This window comes from Carassius gibelio, chromosome B12, assembly GCF_023724105.1.
Source record: "Carassius gibelio isolate Cgi1373 ecotype wild population from Czech Republic chromosome B12, carGib1.2-hapl.c, whole genome shotgun sequence".
In the NCBI taxonomy this organism is placed as follows: domain Eukaryota; kingdom Metazoa; phylum Chordata; class Actinopteri; order Cypriniformes; family Cyprinidae; genus Carassius; species Carassius gibelio.
In genome coordinates, this window is record NC_068407.1 from 3,534,972 (window position 1) to 3,557,763 (window position 22,792).

General features: G+C 35.6%; 1 long non-coding RNA gene across 1 annotated transcript; it reads left to right on the top strand.

The window, feature by feature from the left end:
• Nucleotides 1-1,497: 1,497 nt before the first annotated feature.
• Nucleotides 1,498-22,604, top strand: LOC127968943 (uncharacterized). Its single transcript, XR_008156174.1, has 3 exons — nucleotides 1,498-1,603; nucleotides 21,949-22,046; nucleotides 22,251-22,604. It is a non-coding gene; the product is annotated as an uncharacterized LOC127968943 (long non-coding RNA).
• Nucleotides 22,605-22,792: the final 188 nt, after the last annotated feature.

A 22,792-nucleotide genomic window follows, 5' to 3' on the forward strand; every position in this document is an offset into this window, starting at 1 on the left:
ATACTTTTTCAAATGAAAACCAAAAAGTAAAATGTACTTAAATCTACAGTAAGAGTTAAAAAAGGGGTCTCCTTTCACTTACAGTATATTAAGATTTCATCATGACTCAAAACAACAGGACTGTTAAAAAAAAATGAACATTATTTTCCTCAAACTGACTTGTTTCAACTTGTTTGTTTCTTGTTTCACGATAACTATAAAGATAATGATAAAGATATAGTTCTAAAAATCATTCTCTACATTATTGAATAGCAGTGTCCACACCACAGCTATAACGATAAAGGCACAGATAAACTATATCGTTGGAATCACTTTCAGAATTATTTTGAACAATAACATCAATGATAGCTGAACAAAAACATAGATGAAAATATTTACAGCCAATCAGAATCAACCCTGCTATAACAAGTTTGAGAATTTAAAGCGACAGAAGATATTGTTTGTTGCTATGGATACCGATATCGTTATCTTTAATGTTATCATTATTGGTGTGAACCAAACAGGGGAGCATTTCCCAAAACCTAAGAACTAAGTTAGCAACTTTGTTGGTTGCAATACAATTTCCCATTGCCATCCAACAGGTTAGCAACTATGATTTTGGGAAACGCACCCCAGTTCACCAAATCGAACTGAACCTAGACTAGAGCGCTGAATGAGTTGCAAACCCGCAATCACTTATACACGGTTATTCTGATTTTGAATCTCATTTCAAGTCACAGTTACTGTCAGGTTTATCCTGAAGTGAGTTTTGCTTCGTTAATTTGTAGATCTGTGCTGCTCAAGTAGCAAACTGTTTAATATTGTTCAGTCTGATTTGGTGAACTGGCTGAAGTCGTGGGGGAAGGGGGAAGTCGTGGCCTAATGGTTAGAGAGTTTGACTCCTAACCCTAAGGTTGTGGGTTTGAGTCCCGGGCTGGCAACACCATGACTTAGGTGCCCTTGAGCAAGGCACTGAACTGCTCCCCAGGCACCACAGCATAAATGGCTGCCCACTGCTTCTGGTGTGTGTTCACGGTGTTCATGTGTGTGTGCACTTTGAACGGGTTAATTGCAGAGCACGAATTCTGAGTGTGGGTCACCATACTTGGCTGTATGTCACGTCACTTTCACTTTCACAAAGAGAACAGGTTCAAAATGATGCGTTCAGGAATAGGACATCACTCCAGATGTTTTGCCTCAGGCTATGGATTACAGGTAATGTTGAAAATAATGTTCATTTTCTTACACAGACTGTGTGAGATACTATGCACCATCTGAAGCCAATCAATGTGACAGTTAAAGTGCATATAAAACATTTAGAGATGTTTGTAGTGCTCTCATGATGGTTTTTGTAAGATACAATCAAAAGGTTTCCATTTCTCTTGGGTTTATTTATGGTGCAGTAGTGAAACTGGAGTGGAATGTCCTGCCTGCTTCTTTTCGTGTGTGTTTGTGTGCTCTTTACTCAATAGTTTATTGTTCATTCTGGTCAGGTTTGTGTTGAAGCACAAACACTCCTTCTCTCCCCTGGAAGTCCCGTGTGTCAAATGAATGGGTAGCGACTGAAGGAAGTGTCTCCATCTACGAACAGTCACATCCTGTGGAGATGGCAGGGCAACCCGGAGTAGGTTTCTCTGTCAGAGTTCAATTTGCAGACTAATTGGATTCTCTTTTTCAATGATCATACCTGACATACACAAATTACTGAGTGAAAAGGGCTCCGACTCAAATCGGTTCTGCTATTACTGCCTGGAAATTGCTAAAATTGTCTCAAAGGATTAAGCCTGTAGACTAAATGTAAAGTATCCTATGGCGTCCCGTTTAAAATTAATAATGATCGCTGTCCTCTTCCACACATTTACCTGATACAGCAGTCTCCATTTTAATGACTTTAAAAGCAGCCCATTTAATTTAATTTTTTTCAACTGGTATACAACTTTGAAAATGTATTTGATTGTTCTTAAATCAAATGTGGGCCAATATCTGATTTGTAATTTTAAGTGAATTATGGAGCCAATTTAGACTTGTCATTTTGACTTTATTCTTGTCTGTCTGAGTGGTTTGTGCTATTTCGGAGTTGTGTAATCAATCCTGTATGCAGAAATATGGCACTCATTTGATGAAGAAACCTTCTAGAATGACCCATTTAGAAAGGGTGATGTGGCGTCATTGGTCTGGTTTCACTCAATAATCTGTTTAATAAGCAGAGAAGGAAGGGGGGCACCTGGAAGGAAGTTTTTCGGGTCAGGAAGTCCATTTTAGGAAGTGCTGTGGTGGCGAGTGCACACCAAAACAAGTAGGGGCTCGGAATCCAAGCTGCTGAGGGGGACTGCCATTTTTAAGACAATCTGTGTGTGTGTGTGCGTATGTGTGTGTGTGTGTGTGTGTGCGTGTGTGTGTGTGTGTGTATATATATATATATATATATATATATATATATGTATGTATCACTTGTCGGTACTTTTACATCAAAGTGATTTCATCTTAAATGCATTGTACTTTTTTTTTTCTTTCTTTACAAATGTATTGCTGCAGTAGCATTTTATCATCATTCATTTGTTCATCTATCAATTCATCTATCCCTTAATTAATTAATCTATTGATTTGTTCATTCATTCTCTATTCATTCATTCATTCATTCGTTCATTCATTCACCTGACACCAATGCTCAAGACGCAAGTATATAAATAGAGAAATGGACATTTTGTCATTGTCATTTTCTATAAAAAAGAAAAAGTGTCCCTTATTTTCCTCTCCCACCTTTGGCTGTCCTGCAGTATGTATTGCTCTCAATGACCTGCATTTGAAGACTAAACCATGCAGCAGACATTTAGTTTTTTTTTTTTTTTTTTGCTTGTATTAGTAATATGTCACAACACAGCGATATATGACCACAGAGAGTTTATTCTCCCTGTATCCTTATCTTAGCCTTCTCATTTTCCGTTCAATGTTTTTTTCACTTTCGCTTAAATTGATCTTGATTTGTCGTCTGGAGAGCTGAGGTTGTGCCAGACTGTACATATCATACTCAAAGTAAATGTAATTACTCAGATCAACGCTTGAAGAATGTACTGTATCTTAGGAATTGCTTTAATGTGGGAAATAGATCTCTGCATTAATATTTAACAGTGTAAATTATTTACAACAATATCATTTAGATTACTGGTGCTGCTTCTGTTTGTGACATCTGCACAGTCATTTGTAAAAATTTGTAAGTTGGCTCTTTTGACTCTTGTTGAAATTGCAGAGGCCATCTTGCCCTTTATATAATCTAAGAGGTGTTTACTGGGTCACACATTGAGAGAGGTTATTAAATATCTCCCTGAAGCCCTGCTAAATTTAAAGTTTTCTACTTTTGGAGAGTTGAAAACAGCTAGTTCAACAATATTCTACGACCTTCAAACACATTCAAAGCAGTAAAAAGCAGCACTGGCAGTATTTGAAGCAACCATTGCATTATGTGAATCTCCATCCTACTCTTTTCTATGCAATGAAAGTTGAGACATTTTGAGATATTGAGATAAGTACCATGAAAATTATTTCATTTCATTGGCTTTCATGTGGCCAGTTGTTATCCACCATGTGTCGGTGTATCTTTATAATAAGATTTGAGTGTAGCACTAGAAAGATGTTCCTCAAAAAAAAACAAAAAAAAAATATATATATCTGCATTATTCAGTTGAAGCCACTATTGTCCATCATCAGGATCATACTCCCTGCATTATTAAAATACAATACCAGGCCAAGGCTGGAGAGAATCCTCCAAACTGAGTTTTTGAGTTTTGGTGATGTAGAATAAACGTCTCTACAGTGACATCTGCTTTATGAGACTGTCCTGACAGCAAAAATATAAATGTAGGTAATAATATGACCACCATGTAAAGCAATAATATACGGTTGAGGTTCCAGATCTCCTGTGTAAATTCCCCCTCATATCAAAACTTCTGAATCTGGGTTTAGTTCTTATAACCCACAGTCAGACAGCTTTCTTTTGCTCTAATTTCTGCACTCGTCATTCCCTTTCCAAAATCGAAAATTCCACATTCTCTTTTGGGTTATATATATATATATATATATATATATATATATATATATATATATATATATACATATATATATATATATATATATATATATATATATATATATATATATATATATATATATATATATATATATATATATATATTAGGGATGCACGATAATATCGGCACAACATCGGTATCGGCCGATAAAAGCTTAAAATGACAATTATCGTATCGGCCGATATGAATATTTCTGCCGATGAGCCAAACCGATATTCTCCAAGTGAAATAATTGACCTGTTTTTCAGATGTGAATGTCTGTCTACATTTGTAAAATAATAAATTGATGGTAGAATCAGTACAGAAGAGATACATGGATTTCTCTTCAGTAAAATTAAAGTTTAAATATATCAGTATATATTTGTATATATATCGATATCGGCATCGGCCAAAATTATTTAGAAAATATCGGCATATCGAATATCGGCCAAAATCCAATATCGTGCATCCCTAATATATATATATATATATATATATATATATATATATATATATATATATATATATATATATATACAGTATTGTTCAAAATAATAGCAGTACAATGTGACTAACCAGAATAATCAAGGTTTTTAGTATATTTTTTATTGCTACGTGGCAAACAAGTTACCAGTAGGTTCAGTAGATTGTCAGAAAACAAACAAGACCCAGCATTCATGATATGCACGCTCTTAAGGCTGTGCAATTGGGCAATTAGTTGAAAGGGGTGTGTTCAAAAAAATAGCAGTGTCTACCTTTGACTGTACAAACTCAAAACTATTTTGTACAAACATTTTTTTTTTCTGGGATTTAGCAATCCTGTGAATCACTAAACTAATATTTAGTTGTATGACCACAGTTTTTTAAAACTGCTTGACATCTGTGTGGCATGGAGTCAACCAACTTGTGGCACCTCTCAGCTGTTATTCCACTCCATGATTCTTTAACAACATTCCACAATTCATTCACATTTCTTGGTTTTGCTTCAGAAACAGCATTTTTGATATCACCCCACAAATTCTCAATTGGATTAAGGTCTGGAGATTGGGCTGGCCACTCCATAACATTAATTTTGTTGGTTTGGAACCAAGACTTTGCCCGTTTACTAGTGTGTTTTGGGTCATTGTCTTGTTGAAACAACCATTTCAAGGGCATGTCCTCTTCAGCATAGGGCAACATGACCTCTTCAAGTATTTTAACATATGCAAACTGATCCATGATCCCTGGTATGCGATAAATAGGCCCAACACCATAGTAGGAGAAACATGCCCATATCATGATGCTTGCACCTCCATGCTTCACTGTCTTCACTGTGTACTGTGGCTTGAATTCAGAGTTTGGGGGTCGTCTCACAAACTGCCTGTGGCCCTTGGACCCAAAAAGAACAATTTTACTCTCATCAGTCCACAAAATGTTCCTCCATTTCTCTTTAGGCCAGTTGATGTGTTCTTTGGCAAATTGTAACCTCTTCTGCATATGCCTTTTTTTTAACATAGGGACTTTGCGGGGGATTCTTGAAAATAGATTAGCTTCACACAGACGTCTTCTAACTGTCACAGTACTTACAGGTAACTCCAGACTGTCTTTGATCATCCTGGAGGTGATCATTGGCTCAGCCTTTGCCATTCTGGTTATTCTTCTATCCATTTTGATGGTTGTCTTCCGTTTTCTTCCACGTCTCTCTGGTTTTGCTCTCCATTTTAAGGCATTGGAGATCATTTTAGCTGAACAGCCTATCATTTTTTGCACCTCTTTATAGGTTTTCCCCTCTCTAATCAACTTTTTAATCAAAGTACGCTGTTCTTCTGAACAATGTCTTGAACGACCCATTTTCCTCAGCTTTCAAATGCATGTTCAACAAGTGTTGGCTTCATCCTTAAATAGGGGCCACCTGATTCACACCTGTTTCTTCACAAAATTGATGACCTCAGTGATTGAATGCCACACTGCTATTTTTTTGAACACATCCCTTTCAACTAATTCAACTAATTGCCCAATTGCACAGCCTTAAGAGCGTGCATATCATGAATGCTGGGTCTCATTTGTTTTCTGAGAATCTACTGAACCTACTGGTAACTTGTTTGCCACGTAGCAATAAAAAAAATATACGAAAAACCTTGATTATTCTGGTTAGTAACATTGTACTGCTATTATTTTGAACAATACTGTATATATATATATATATATATATATATATATATATATATATATATATATATATATATATATATATTGGTCACAGTTTATTTTAAGGTACAGTTTTCACTATCAACAAACAATTCTGAGTATGGGTCACCATACTTGGCTGAATGTCACTTCACTTCACTTCACTTCACTTCACAATTAACTATGTCTTTTCCCTCAATATACTCCTAATTTGCTGCAAATTAATAGTTAATGTAGCTGTTAAATTTTGCTATTTGGTAGGATTAAGTATGTACATTATGGTCATGTAGAATATGTGATGTATAAGTACTAATGAACAGCCAATATGTTAACAATAGGCATGCTAATAATGTAGCATACCATGCATTGTCCATGATAAACATGTAAGAAGATAAAATGTGTGTTGGCCAAGGAAAACAATTGTTTGCAATCAAAAGGGGGTGGAGAAACGTGCCAGACAGCAACTTTGCATGACAAAAATGTTTCTTTATGGAATTTAGCACTGTTAAAGTTAAATAAATCAGCGCCATTAATATTGGTTCTAGTTCTGGTTCAAGCCAGGATTGCCAGGTCCACAGTTTTCCAGTCAGAAATCACTGTTTGCAATACACCTCCAATCCAATTATCACAAAAAGCTTTGTGCTTCGTTACTTCTGATATGAAATAAAGACTCAGCTTTCAAATCGTGTACATTCTACTACAAAATTCCAACAATAAATGCTGCTCTGAATCCACATGTCTGGGCACTTCTGTAACTGGCACAGATTTATAGACAACGAACTAAATAATTTTACATACTTTTTATTATGTCAGCTTTAAGTTACATTCCAAATGACAATGGATCAATGTATAATAATGTTTATATTAATTAGCCAATTAGCAAACTATGTAGAGCATTTGCATCTTATACTGACAGAACACCCTGATGCATATGCATCCTGTATTTTAGAGGTAATGACTGATTTCAATTTTTTTATTTTTTTTTTTCTGAACTTGTCATACCTTTGTAATTGCACTGTGAGCTGAAAAAACTGAAGGGAATGAAAAGTAAATGAATCAATTATGGTTATAACACAGGGTAATGAATGCCTGGACAAAGTATTTGAGCTTGTGGCAGCCCGCTGGTTCTTTTCAAGTCTCTTTGGTTGATATGGTTTATTGAAAGGGGCATCTGAATGGAGCGGTGGGTGACAGACAACCTGTAATCAGGGTATTTGGACACGCAGTGTGGGTGAAACCGAAGGCCTTTTGATTATTCTCTAATAGTTTGAAATGACCAGTGGGCCATTTTCTCATAGAGGACTACAATTAAGATGGATAGAAATGTAAGATTAATATGCAGAAAAGATTTTTGTATGTAACAACTGGGGTAAATTACAATTTACCCCTATAATCTAGAAATTCTGGGCCTCATTTATCAACAGTGCATACGCACAGATATGTGCGTAATGAGTGCGTAAGAACAGTTTCAAGAAAAGTGTGGAATCTACCAAACTTAAACTTACACATAGGAATGTGTGTAAATATAAGCGGAACTCTGAGCATGCTTACGCAGAGAATCTAGTGGTAGAATGTAGATTCTACAATAAGAAAGTGCCACTGCATGTTTCCTGTGTCCTTTAATTACAAATACTCAGTTTATAAATTCATAGTTCAAGCTAGACACTTGCATTATTGGTGTAAAAAGCATTAAAAGACCCATTGCAAAAAATAAAAATAAATAAATAAATAGCTGATCTTACTTAGTATTTTGTCTTGTTTGTAGTTAAAATATAGCAAATATCAATCGTAAATCAAGATGCATTTACAAGATGAGTAAAAACATGACAAGATATTTGGTCTTGTTACCTTGTTGGGGGGGGGGGGGGGGGGATCTAAATGAAGGGCATTTTGAAACAAGTCAAATTATGGTGGCCGAGAAGTGCAAAACAAATCACAATTCTGAAAACACAACAACAATTCCGAAAACATTAGAACAAGTAATAAAACACAACAACAAATCTGAAAACAAAATACCAAGTCAGAAAACACAATGACAAATCCAAGTATGGCTCTCTGCGGGCCACAAAGGGGGCGTTTCTAAAACGTTCAATGTCATTTTCATCTCATCTTAATTATAATGCCTGTATTCTGCCTGACAAATTAGCATTTATGAGAGCCACACAGCTTACAGCTGTTACGAGGGAAACCATTCCAAAAGCACCTCTTATTGGAAGATAATCAAAGTGTATGTCTTAATGCTGTTGGATATAACTCAATTTGTTTAATTTTCCTAATAATAAAACTGTTGAACACTTAATATTTTGTATTTATATTCTCCCGTTTTAAATTATTTACACCCCACATATTTTTTTTTTATTATTATTATTATTTTTTTTTTTACAAAAGTACAAAAATAAATTCTAATTTAACACATCTGCAGTTTATTTATTATTATTATTATTATTATTATTATTATTATTATTATTATTATTATTTATTTTATTTTATTTTATTTTATTTTATTTTATTTTATTTTATTTTATTATTATTATTATTTTTTCATTCACATTTACTCAAATTGCAAAAGAAAACTATCTTTCTATAGTGTTTCCGCTATAAGGGGAAAAAAGAATAGAGAGATACTGATAACGGCAGTCAGAAAAGAGAATAACTCATTACCAAATACTAATTACTAGTCATTTTAGACACTTCCAAAACTGTTGCACCAGAGCTGGAAATAAAAAAATTTAAATACATGAATTATGTTTCCATCTTTGTTGCCACAGTTTTGGAAGTGCCTTTTTCTGTTCTAAAGGAGAGGAGTTGACCCAATCTGTTTGTCCATATAGTTTATTTACAAGTCACTAGTGTTTGGTGATGAGTTTGTGGCTCAAGGTCTATATTTAAAGTCACACCAGAGGTGCTCAGCTGGGTTTCTGCAGACAAGTCAAGTTCTTCCACACTGACTGAATCAATCATTTATTTTTGAACCTTGCATTTTACTCATACTCCTGCCCAAACTGTTGCTATGAAATCAGAAGCACACGATTCCCTAGAATATCAATATATGCTTAAACATATATATATATATATATATATATATATAGAGAGAGAGAGAGAGAGAGAGAGAGAGAATTTTGCTACTGTATACTGTTTAATTTGACAGTAAATTTATGCAAGCAAATTTGTGCTATTGAAACAAATATTAGCAATAAAAAGTGTGCCAATATGTCTCTCTTATCCCTTTTTTTATTTGATCAATATAGGATAAATGTAATTATTCAGACCTATAGACCTTCAGGATTTATTCTTCAATCAAATTCTCGCTTTGTATTAATACTTCATGTAAATCTCTCTCTATCCCTCCCCGTCTGAGTCTGTGTTAGCATAGCATCTACTCTAGTGAGTTTCAGCTTTGGTGTTCTCCTGAGATTCGCCAGAGCTAAGAGATCTACAGAAGCCCACGAGTGAAGGAAGACTCATTGTGCCACTCCTCGGCCATCGCTCAAAGTGCGGTCGAATGCGAGCAAGATTGGCAGATGTGATGAAAGCAGTGTGAGCCTGTGAAGTGGTGTGTTGTGGGCAGCGTGTGGTGTTGCTCTCTCAGATGGTTTGCTTGAGTGAATGCAAGCATGTTTTCAAATGTGTATCCGCCTGCCCATAAAGTCAGTCCAGTTGCAACGTGTGTCTATGAATATCTGTCTAACCTGACATGATCTTGACACTGTTTCCTCGAGTCGGGTGCATGTGCGTGTCTTTTCAGGTTGAAAAATGTGTGCGTGTGGCTTATTCTGAATGGCTGTTGACATGTTTGTGTGGGTTGGTTTGTGTGAGTGAGTCAAGCAGCCAATCTTGTCGCTTGGTTTAGAAGTAGACTTGACGGGCCCAGTGTGTGTGTGAGCGAGAGCGAGTTCAGCAAAAGAACATTGTGGAGATGTCGGTGTGTGTACAGCTGTTTCAGAAAACCATCATAATGCATTTGTGCATGTGTGTCTAATGCGTCTCAGTAAATGCTGTGCTGGACAGATTGCGTTCACCGTTGCATGCTGCGTGTCCTTTGTGTCCGGTCCCTGATGGGGGCCCCTGTGCGTGACAGATTGGGTGTTCAGGTGCCGTCCGCCCACTGGCCCCCCCACAGAGAGGTTAAGTACTTTAGCACATTACTTTAGGGACCTGCAACTGACAGACAGCCTGGTGCCCATTTGGGTTCAAAAAGACTCCACGGTTGACTAGATAGACGCAAAGATCCTATTTAAACAGAATGCCATTCACTGCATAATAATTTATTTTGCAAACAAAGACAGTCACTGGTTTCCTTATTTTATTTGTCATATTTACCGATAAAAACAACTTGAAGTCACAATGCTGCGTTCTCTATAAAAATGTGTGTTTTCAACTCCTCCCCGGGATTACAAATGTTTTCAAAAAAGAATAATAAATCACGACCGACTTTAAACTAATTGAATTTAAAATTTCTAATTAAGAGTGTTTGTTTTGATTTGTGCCAGACCCTTCTAGTATTCTCAGCTAATCAAAACAGTGCAATCACAGATTGGCAAAAGGACATTGTGCCTTTCCAAAGCATTATATTTGAGGGGTGTCTGTTGTTAAGGGCTTTAAATAGGGTCCATACAAGGAGATATTTGAAGCTTATGGAATAGTATGTCAGAGAATAAATTTACATCACGGTCATCCTTTCATCAACGCATATGTGAGCTGTGGAAACAGTGTTATAAAGGTACAATGCCTGCCTGTTAATGTGAAAGCCCTATGGAATACGTGGAACGTGGAATACAATATAAATGATTCATACCAAGGAAACTTGCTGCAATATAAAATTCAGAGTATTTATTTATTTATTTATTTATTTGTTTTGTTTGTTTATGAGGTGAGGTGTTATTTTATGATGTTTTAATAATAATAATAATAATAATAATAATAATAATAATAATAATAATAATAATAATAATTTTGAAATGTAATTGTAAAATAATAGTTTTTTATTGTTTTTAATTATTAATTAATATATTTGTCATTTAATTTATAATTTAACTAAAATTAAAATCACAAATATTTTACCAAAACTTTTAAAATATGTCTTTCTAATTGTATTTATTTATTTATTTATTTATTTATTTATTTATTTGTTTGTTTGTCTGTCTTGTTTGTTGTTGTTGTTTAAGTTAAAAAATATCTTATTTCAGTTGCTTAAGATAGATTTTGGGCCAGCTCCACCTATTTTCGGGATCAGTTTGAACAATGATGGTAAAAGCAAAACTCATAATAATTTCAAAGTTCAAAGGCCAGATTTAAGTTTATTATTTAAGTTGAAGTCCTAAAAAAAAAAAAAAAAAAAAGCTCAAATTTATCCCAAAGAGATCAATTTATGTGTTTTTGTTGTTGTTTTTAATAAAAACCTGACAGTTATCTAGTCGCTGATCACAGTTACATCAATAATTTAAAAGTGTTTACGAAATGCCAGCAAAGTAAGATAACAATCAATGAAGAAAAATGGACACTTCTTTGCTCTTAAGGTGTTTTCCCCCTTCTTTATTCTTTATTTTTAAAGAAAAGCAGTGACTAGTGGGAGGTTATGGGGTGTGTTGGCGTCCCGCTGTGTTGAAGTTGTCTTCGTGCTTGTTTGGTATTCCTATCACAAAACTCTCTCCTTGTTGTGTGAAGCCAAGGTTAACGCTTCTATACCATTATGGATGTTCCGCTGTATGTGGCCGATGCCTCGTACACCTGTAAATATGCAGTCTGCACACTTTTATTTTTAACCTTAAACAGAACTGGAAACACAATACAAAAATGGCATTAATTATTAATTTGTCTTACAAATGAATAATTCAGCTCCATTGAAATAAAAATAACTGATTGATTTTGACTGGGGAGAAAGGGAGGGATGAAATGGCTAATATTTTCTATTTTTCTTTCTTTCTTAAGGTTTAGTGGTGTAAAGAACAAGCTGGTCTTTTGTTCTCTAGTTTAGGCCGAGTCTAGGTTATGCCTTGATTAATAATTTACACACAACTTCAGAGCTCTATATTAACCCCAGATGCCAAAACTACAACATCACTGGGCTGGTTTTGTGTAATTATACCTTTTAGATATACAGTAAAAACGCTCTTTTGCTCTTAAAAATCTGTTTGGGTCATTCACCTGCTCTTGTATTTATCTCTGGATTCTGAGAGGGGAAATGACACATCTTTGTTTCTCCACAAATGTGAACGATAATGGATGCTCTTGAGAGTTTCCCCACCGTTCATTTACATGAATCCCAAATTTCCTGCTCCTCACATGCTGTTTGAAGAGGAAGTTGTAAAATTGTCTCCCAAATGTCCTTGTTAGAGAGAAGAAGTGATAGTGAAGGTTTGCAGAGAGAGGTGTTTTCCAAAGAGAATAATGAGGCCTGGGTTTCCCAGTAATGTTGAAAATCATGCTATTAAGATCATCTTAAATAACAGCATGCAGTATTTTATGATGGAATAGCACCAGTTTCCCAAACCAGCTTGTAGACTGCTTATCATTAAGGAGAATTTAACTTCACAGGATTTAACAAGAGTTCAGGTGCAAGGATAATGAAATAAGTGATTTAAATCTATCTATCCATCCATCCATCCATCATAGATATTTTTGTTTTATTTTAAGAATGAACATAGAGAACATTCAAATGGAGATCATGATTAATCAAAAACTCTAATTATCACCGACTCCTAACAGCAATAACTATTAGGCCCTGTCCACACGTACACAGGTATTTTTAAAAACAGAGTTTTCCTTTCTTCCGTTTTTAAAAACAAATCTCTGTTCACGTGAAAACACAAACGCAGGCCAAGAAGCACTGTCAAGAGCATGCCAACCAACAGGTGGCGATATAATCTCAACCGTAAATTGATGTTGGCCAATCAGAAGCCTGAAAAAAGTTTCCAGTAGGTGGGGATAACCAGGGGGGTAGGCTTTCATATTATAATGAAGCAGCCCTGGGCGCCGCCATTGGCTAGCGGACACCCACCTGCTTTTTGCATTCCATTGACTCCTATTCATTTTGGCGTCACTTTGACAGCAAATAACTTTATATCTGAGGCATTTAAAGACTCCATTTATCCATTAATTATTTCTAAAGAAACACAAAAATGTATAAAAGGCTCCATTACCTTGTATCTTATGTTATGGTCCCATGGAAGCAGTTGTAAAAATAGGCTAACGTTTGCGTCATATCCTGCGACTCTCTGTCGCACACTAGACGGAGAAGCCCGCAGGCAATCTTTTACTGTCTATGAGGGAAACGGGGGGACGTGGAGACATAAAGTCAAGGGAGAGAATTAATCAGAATACTTAACAAAATTTGCTCCTGTTCACCCTCGCCTTCTCTGCAAGATTCGGTGGATGATTCAGATTTCTCTTGGTACAGCGATTAGAAGACTTACTGTACAGGTTGCTCACGTGACCTCTATGACATCAAGCTCAGTTTGAGTCTGCACAGTACGCTCGACCCCCAGGAAGTTTGTGCTTGTAATCGACTTAATTTTTCTCCGTTGAATCCAATGGGGTCGCTGTGTCCATTTCTTTCACTGTCAATGGGGATAACAGCTCTGGCTCTGACATCACAAGCCAGAAACGCTGGTTTTGCTGTCTACACGACAACACCGCAACTGGCGTTTTTGAAAATACTCACCCTGGCAGGCGTTTTCAAAAATGTTCGGTTTCAGTGACCTTGTGCTGCATTTGCGTGTGTAGAAAAAGCTGTGGTTTTAAAAATAACTGCATTCGCGTGGACAGGCCCTAACATACAGTATATAAGCCATGCAGTACTTTAAATAAATATATCTATATATTAGAGAACGGTGCCTTTGCTAAAGTACCTGAAGGCCAAGTATGATTATGGCCTCAAAACCTTTCTGTTGAAGGCACTTGAGTATTTTTTGTCATTCAAACATGTGATTAATCTCTTAAGATGTTGCTAGAGTGCCATTTCAAGGGATAAGCATATGCAAAAGGACACTTTTCTTTGCAACCGTGCCTCATTCTGTCAGATCACAGTCATAAATAAATGCTAAATGTATTGGCTTTACATTACTTTGTAGCTTCACCGTATGCGTTTGGAAAAGTCCCCGTCACCCGTTAGAGTAGTGACAAGAGCTACAACATAAAGGCTGGCATACACTCTGTCGATTTGATTTCAATCAAGGACACATGGGCTTTTGAAGAAAGCGGCTGCATTTACTCTGGGTTGTAGGCCTGTGTCTGGGGACAGAAATGAGATGTATGAAAGTAAAGGGAAGCGTTTAATGGCTTTAAGGTTGCTGGTGAGGATACATCACGAGAGCATTATTTGGACTGATGTGTGAGTGTGTGTTTTGTGTGCTGATGTGTAGGAGGTTGTGTGTTAGAGCAGTGTATTGTCTTGGGGGCTTCTTTCGATTCAATGATTATCTAATGAGACTGTTTTCTTTCTCCGGAGTAAAAGCGTACCATCCCACCTTTTCTGTGTCTCTTGGGATTGCACTGCTCTGACAGTCAATATAATGCAATTTGCTAAGTGTATTAGAGGTGTGCATTTAATTTTCCTCACCATTTATAAGGCTTTTTAGCCATCTGCTCCTCTTAAAACATCTTTTATTTATATCCATAATATCTAAATGGCTCCTCTGAGAGTCTGGCCATACCCCAGACCCTTAAGATCACACAAAAAACTCTCTCAAACACACATGCATAGATACATCAATGAGTCTCAGAAATCTGTGATACATATTGGGCTGTGCTGATACAGTATGATATCGACAGTTTTCTGTTTGTGTGTGTGGTTGTGTTTTGGCGCCATTAGATTGGGGCCCAGAGTCGTAAAGAATCCATTCATTTATTGTAGATATAAATAAAAGATGTTTTAAAAGGTTTTTTGATTCAAAGAGCTGTTATGGTGGTGTCTCTTAGTAAATTCAACAGAAGATGCTCTTAAGAGTTTATCACTGCAAATCCATCTTCATTTTTGGGTGTAACAGATTGACAAGATACAGTAAACCATGAAAGTATCTATGTTGTTCACATTGAATGTGCACTGATTTTCCTATGGGGTCTAGAATATGAGATGGAAGTTTTTTTTTTTTTTTTTCTTTTATTATATATATATATATATATATATGAACATCAGATTTGTTACTGTCAGCTTTAATGCTGCTAAAGCAAAATAAAGAAATTCTAAAATGAATGCTAATTTTTCAATGTACTTTGAACATTGCGCAGTCTTGAAAACTGCTTCTTATAAACCTTTTCTTGGTTTTAAAATGCCCCAAAACCCCACATTTCCAGGATTTAATAATAATAAAAAAAAACATCCTATATTTTCAACTTTCATTGCCTCTATTTGTGATGAATAATGAATGTACATTTGTTTCAAGGCTGCTCAAACTTAATCAACATCAAATCCATAACATGATTTCATATCGCCTGAATGGGTTTTCATTCTAAGAAAACGCTATTTGACTTTTCCCCTCTTGCTTTTCACTTAGAGACAACAAACAGTGCACCAACATGTTTTTCCCAATGATGATGATGATGTTAATGCAAGCTTACAGGGAGAACATTAGTTTGCTTCCATTAGCCTTGCAGGGTTACCTCAATTATCCTACTTCACTGTGGGCACCTGCTGTGGAGAGAGCTGAGGACGGGGACCGGGTTTGTGGCAGTGGTTTCTTATGGGAGCAGAGGTGGCTTACAGGCAGCTGCTGGCCCACCCTGCAGACCCCTCGCTGCTTTTGCCTATGGCCCCTTCGGCCCTGTCTGACCGACCAACCAGTAGAACTGGAGCATAATGACAATGAATGATGCATAAATATTCAAAGACGGTGGGAAAGTGAGAGAGATCGAGATAAACTGAGTCAGAGAGACAGAGGAGCCCATTAAAAATGAATGGATTCATTTCTGGTCTGATGTGTTCTTACATCAGTAAAGCACTATTTAAGATGTGTCTCCAGTCATGGCAGACAGTGCCCATTTGGCCTGTGGATTGTCCATTAAGTTAGTGTGTCATTAAAAATGAATGACTTTATCATTTCAGATTTTTTTTTTTTTTTATTTTTTTTATGGCTGATATGGACCGGCATTCCAACAATGGTCCAGCTGTGAAAGTGTATTATTGGAATAAGTTAGCCTGTGCTTTTCTGTACACTGTGAGTTGGCTGACAACTAACATCTCTCAGGTTTATTAGTTTGTTTGTTTGTCAGAAAACCTTTTTGTCCCATGGCAAATAAAATGATCATTACTTACAATAAGCAATGGTTAAATAATTGCAGAAATTTTTCACTGTACAAGGAATAGATAATCTGAAAATGAAAGTTTGCTAAAACATTTAATCACTCAGGCCATCCATGATATAGATTACAGTAATTTGTTTCATCTAAACATTTATTTATTGATTCATGAGATCATTTGCTCACCGGTGGATAATCAGCAGTGAATGGGTGCCGTCAGAATGACAAGCCAAACAGTTGACAAAAAAAAAAAAAAAAACATCACAATAATCCAAAAGTAATCCATACAACTCCAATTCATCAATTAACATTTTGTGAAGTTGAAAGCAGTGTTTGTAAGAAACAAATCCGTTATAGTGTTTAATCTGTCCAGAAAATCTCCATTAACTATAAAAACACTTCATAATTAGAAATTCCATCTCCTGTTGTGCTCTCACATCAAAATTCACTATCACTTTTCTTAAGAATGATTTGGATGGTTTTCACATGTAAATGGTGCTTGATCTGTGCATATTTCTCTCCTGATTACTTTTTTTTAATGGTTTATGGACTCTTGTTTTGGCCTTGATGATGGATTTGTTTCTTACAAACATTGCAGCTCTTCACTTCACAAATTAATTGATGGACTGGAGTCGTGTAGATTACTTATAGATGATTGTGATGTGCTTATCAGCTGTTGGGACTCTCATTCTGACGGCACCCATTCACTGTAGAGGATCAACTGAGGAGCAAGTAATGTAAAGCTATATTTCAGCAAATATGTTCTAGTGAAGAAACAAACTCATCTACATTTTGGATGGCTTCATTACATTTTCACAAACTTTTTTTTTTTTTTCGTTTCTATTTTTTTATCAATTTCTTTAATGTTTTAAAGTAAAGCCTTGTTCAAAATTATGTAATCCTTAAAAATTTAGTTTTTAATGTATTTATTTATTTGTTTTCACTCATTTATTCATTAATTCATTTATAATTGTACTAAACCAATACCGGTTTTGAAAGTATTATAATCTAAGTTTTTGTTTGTCTGTTATTTTCCCCCCTATGTAGAAAGTCTTTGTGGCCAGGCTTGCCTTCCCAATAAGTTTTGTGAGTAAATAGAGCAAAACCTGGTATAGTCATACATCACCATTCATGATGCCTAAGGAATGACACTTTGAAAAATCACATCATATTTAAGAATAGCCTTACCTTAGCTTGACTCCCTTCCCCGAGGCTGGAGGAAAAAGCATATCTACTGTCAGTTCTCATATCCTCTCAAAATTCATCGGTCTTTCTTTCATTTATTTATTTTTTTTACTCTCTCAGCGAGTATCCAGCATCAGCTGTCATTCTTCTCTCAGCTCTGTGAAAAATGTGTCCAATTCCTGTAGTTAATCAAATAAAATAAAAATGTAAAATGCTGATGTAACATTTTGTGAAAATGAAATGTCAAGAACTAGCACAAAGATGGGTAGATATGGCTATCAGATGGATGCTGAATACAAAATTGTGAACTATATATATATATATATATATATATATATATATATATATATACTTTAAATGAGTAAAGGAACAGTAAATAAATAAATAAATATCATCTGCAGTCCAGAACAGACTAGCCTTCTTTATTCTCTTCTCTGATGTTCAGTTGTACATCATGTTTTCTTTTTATTCACTTCACTTCTCTATGTAGTCTCATTTAGTCTGACTTTTTTTTTAACCTGAAACAGAAAGTCTGGCCTTCATTGCAGCTTTTTGTGGTATAAAATCCACCTGATGTTTTCATTGTAGGGCAATTTAGAGTCAGACTTGCACTGTGGTCTCTAAATAATACACATAATGATATGTCTAGACTTTGTGGTTAGAATTTCCGTCGATTCAGAAGTTATAATTATAGACTACAGTATTCCACAGACATATCTTAGAAACAAAACAAAACTGTAGCCGTGCTTGTGGGTGTTGTTTACCTGCTACTGCGTGCTTCAGACAACACTTCCGAGTATCTTTCCATGATTTAATGAGCTTAATCCGAGTAAATTCGGTGATTAGTTCTCATCTTGTTTACATGCTAAAAAGCTATGCATTTTTTTTTTTTTTTTTTCATTTTGGGTGAGCTGTTCTTACCTGCATTCTATGTACAGGATATGTGGTATATGTATCACCAGAAAATACAAAGCACAATTTGAATTCTTCTCACATTTCCACACCTGGAGAAAATTGGTCACTCTTATCGGGAGAAGCATTACATGAGCTATGATACAGTATGCTAGTCTGGAACCAGATTAGAGGGAGAAAAATATCAGCCTCTGCAGCTGATGGTGTGTAACTAAGCTTAAAAAATGGAGGTTGGGACTAAAAACTTTTTTCACTGACCAGAGGGCGAAGGGTAAGAAATACCATTACGTCCATAAACTCTGTTGCAGATTGGAAGACGTCTCTCTAACACAATGTCAACAGAGAGAGCAGGAATTCATCAACCCCTGCTGACTTTCTCGCTCCCCTCACATTCTCCATTTACTTTATTTTTGGTGGAAGGCATTTTTTCTTTTTCTTTTCTGTCTGTTTTTGTTCTTTCCCCTTTGTGTGAGATGGTAGCTCATTTACCAAAGGTGGTTCAGTGATAGTAAAAAAGTGGTAGTAAAAATCTAATGTAAAATACAGCTGGGTAAAATATCTCCCTTTCTCTGGTCCTAACTTAAAAATAAATAAATAAATAAATAAATAAATAAATAAATAAATAATAACAATAACTATAACTATAATAATAATAATAATAATAATAATAATAATAATAATAATAATAATAATAATAGTTATTATTATTATTATTTATTTATTTATTTAGAAATGTTTGAAATGTAAAATGTTTGTTTTGAAGTATGCAAATTTAAAATAAATCACGTAGGAGCAGTTGCGATGCATTTTTACTTTTCATATAGCAAGATATTAGCTCAAAAATAATCAAAGTGATCGCTTTAGTATATAATATGGACTATATTGAATTGGTATTTATCATTTGGTTTCTGGTGCTATTTTTCACCATCATTATTATTATTATTATTATTTTAACTTATTTGATTGTTATTGAAAAATCGTTGCTCTCTCGGGTTTATTAAGCATTTTTTTTTTTTTTATGTACTCACAAAAACATTTCATTTTTTAAAGTGAAAGGAAAAAAAAGTAGGGATGCACCGAAATTTCGGCCACAGAAAATTATCGGCCGAAAATGGCCTTTTCGGTTTTCGGCCGATAGACTTTTATCACCGAAACAGCACGGCCGAAATGTTGTGATGACGCAAACAGAAACCGCGACCTGCACGTGCACCAGCATAGCGCAGACCACGAGCTCCACGCGACATTCACTTAACACCAGTGAGAACATTCTCTTCTTATTCCTTTATTCGCAGCACTAAAGCGTCTCCTAACAAAGAGATTAAGACGGACCACGAAGTAAAAACAAAGAAAAGTACAGTCTTATAAAGTCTGTGAGCACACGTCTCACTGAGATCTTTTCGGATCCTCTGCACTTCATCGCGAATGTGCTTGATCCGCGTTATAAAGACCATTACTTGGATGCGGAAATAAGGCAGCGCGCACGAGAAATGATCCAGGACGCGCTGGATGCGGAGAACCCGCGTGGAGACGGAGAAGCGCCAAGCACAGGAGACAGATCAGAGCGCAGAAAAGACTGGTCTCTGCACCAGATGAGTGGCATGCACCATCGTTGTCTGATATGTTCAGTGGAATTCTGCAAGAAAGTGCCTCAAATAATAATAATACGTTGGCTATTTTGTTCTTAGGCTACTATACACACACACACACACACACACACACACACACACACACACACACACACATATACATACATAATATCAGATTGTAGCCATATTTATGCTAGATTTTCTGCTAGATTTCTGCTTTAATTTGATAAAAATGTTTATTTATGCCCTGGCCCTATTTAAATACACTCTCTCAAATATTTCTCAAATGTCAGGCAGATGACAAGCTCAACTGCTCAACAGCTAGATGGTTATCTGTCTGAAGTCCCCATCCCCAGAAGTGATAACAGTCTTACCTACTGGAGAAGTAATGCACTTTCTAGTCCTACATAGAAAAATTTCAAATGCACTTCACCTAAATGTACTTTGTTTTTATGAGAGAACAGTTCATTTTAAAACCTTTCTGCAGGCCAGTAGGCCTGTACATTAATATTAAATATACACGAGTGGGATACATTTTTAGTTTGAATTTTATTTTCTACTGTGCATTGTTGCAATGTGCTTAATAAATATTTGCATCATTTGTAATTATGTATTTTTATGTTTATTTTTTTAAATAAGTTATGTAATTGTAATTATTTTTGAAACTTTAATATTAATTTATGCAATTGCAATGTCTTAATTTTAGTAAAGTTAGTACACGGTCATAGCAATAAATGCAACGGTACTAATAATTTGCATATTTTCTTTCGGTGTTTCGGTTTCGGTTTTCGGCCTTGGTTTTCTCTTTTTCGGTTTTCGGTTTCGGCCAAGAATTTTCATTTCGGTGCATCCCTAAAAAAAAGAAAAAGAAATAACTCACACCAGGACATTTGTTTCAATATTCCAAGAAAGTCTGTGGTTAAACCTGCCACAACATAAGTAAAAGCTTTTATTAGAGCATCGCTAGGGTCATAATGGATTGTGGTCATAAATTGAGTGCTTTCATCTCTAAATTATTGTCTGTTTGTCCTCAAATTGCTTTATTGTAAAGGCTATGATTTCCCACAGGCCTTGAGACTGAAATACTCCCATTCAATTGTCAGTTCACCTCTTCATTATAGTTAGCATGAAATTGTACCTTCATAGTCGGCCATTATCATCTTCTTTATGAGGTACTGTAATAATAAATGTTCTGGTGAGGTAGAAAACAAATGGGGAATTTATGAAGAGACGGTTTCTGTAAACACCTTGTGCTGCTAAATGAAATTTATTCTGCTGAATTGGTTGAGCCATTTAATTGCGTTCAAGGCAAGGAACATATTATCTTTCACTGAGCCCAACAAATAAACACGCACAGTTAATTGCTCTAAAAGAAATTTATCTGTCAAATGGAAAAGCGTGGAAGCTAAAACACATGTCATTGATGGAGAATGCCCCCGAAACCTGTCAACAAGAAACGGGTGAAAACTTTTGTGCCAGGCATAATTTAGAATGCAATTTCAGTCTTCTGAAATGAAATGTCATACGCGGAGGGATTTTTGGGTAATAAGGTTAATGGAATGCAAATGCTTACAGGCATGACTGTGCAGAACAAGCACATTCTGGGCTTTTACAATTTGTCTTTTGGGTGAGGGAAAACATAAGCAATTGTGTAATATTTGAAAAGGAATAGTTTACCACTTAATTGCATGCCAAAACATAACACATCCTGCTTTTTCGGAATGATTTGTGGTGGATTTGCACGTGTTGTGTTTGTGATGCAAGTCAACATCCATGAATCAAATGATGTTAATCACACCTTGCTTCTCTCTTTTTGATTCTAGTTTTGAGATACTGTATGATGTGTGAAATGTAAATGAGAAGATCCCGAATACCATCTGTCAGACATACTGTAAGACGCAGCTCTTCAGCTTCACTGCAGGTGAGCTTCCTCTCACAGCTTAAATTCTGCCAAATTATACCTGTTCCCTTACTGTACCATAGTATTTTCAGATTCAAACAGATATGCACCAGTTTCTCAAGCTGTGAACAAGCTGGTCAGACATCACAAAGTTATATTCCATAGAGAGCTTAGTTTTTTGATTTGATTATATGCTTATTCATCATCTTTTTTGCATATCCACAGTGTTTGCTTCAGAGGACACAGGGTCTCATTGGGAAAGGAAAGCTATGAACTTTGCAGTCAACAAACACTCCACGTTCAACATCTCTAGCAACATGTTCTCAAGTGGAAACACCACTCGAGTGTCTTTTATATAGTCAATTTAGTAAAAAAAAAAAAAAAAAAAACCTCTTACACAAGATTTCAAATTTATGGTTTAATTTAATCACCCTCATATAGTTCAAAACGTGTAGGTTACATATTTCCCCCAGAATGTCTAAGATGTGGAACTTTAAATGTGGTCATTAATTTTATCCCTTAAAACTCGTCTTTGACAATCAATGTGATGCACTGTAAAAAATAAATAAAATAAAATAAAAAAAAGTAACCAAAAGCTGTCACTTATCTTAGTTACATTGTATCTAAACTTTGTAAGTTATAATGAAAGGATGCACAAGCAAAATTATTGTAGTGTTGAGTTGATACCGATTTACTTAAATGTGTCTGATTGGACCATTGCATTAATGAAATCCACAGATATGTCTGTGATTGGCTACAGTGCTCAT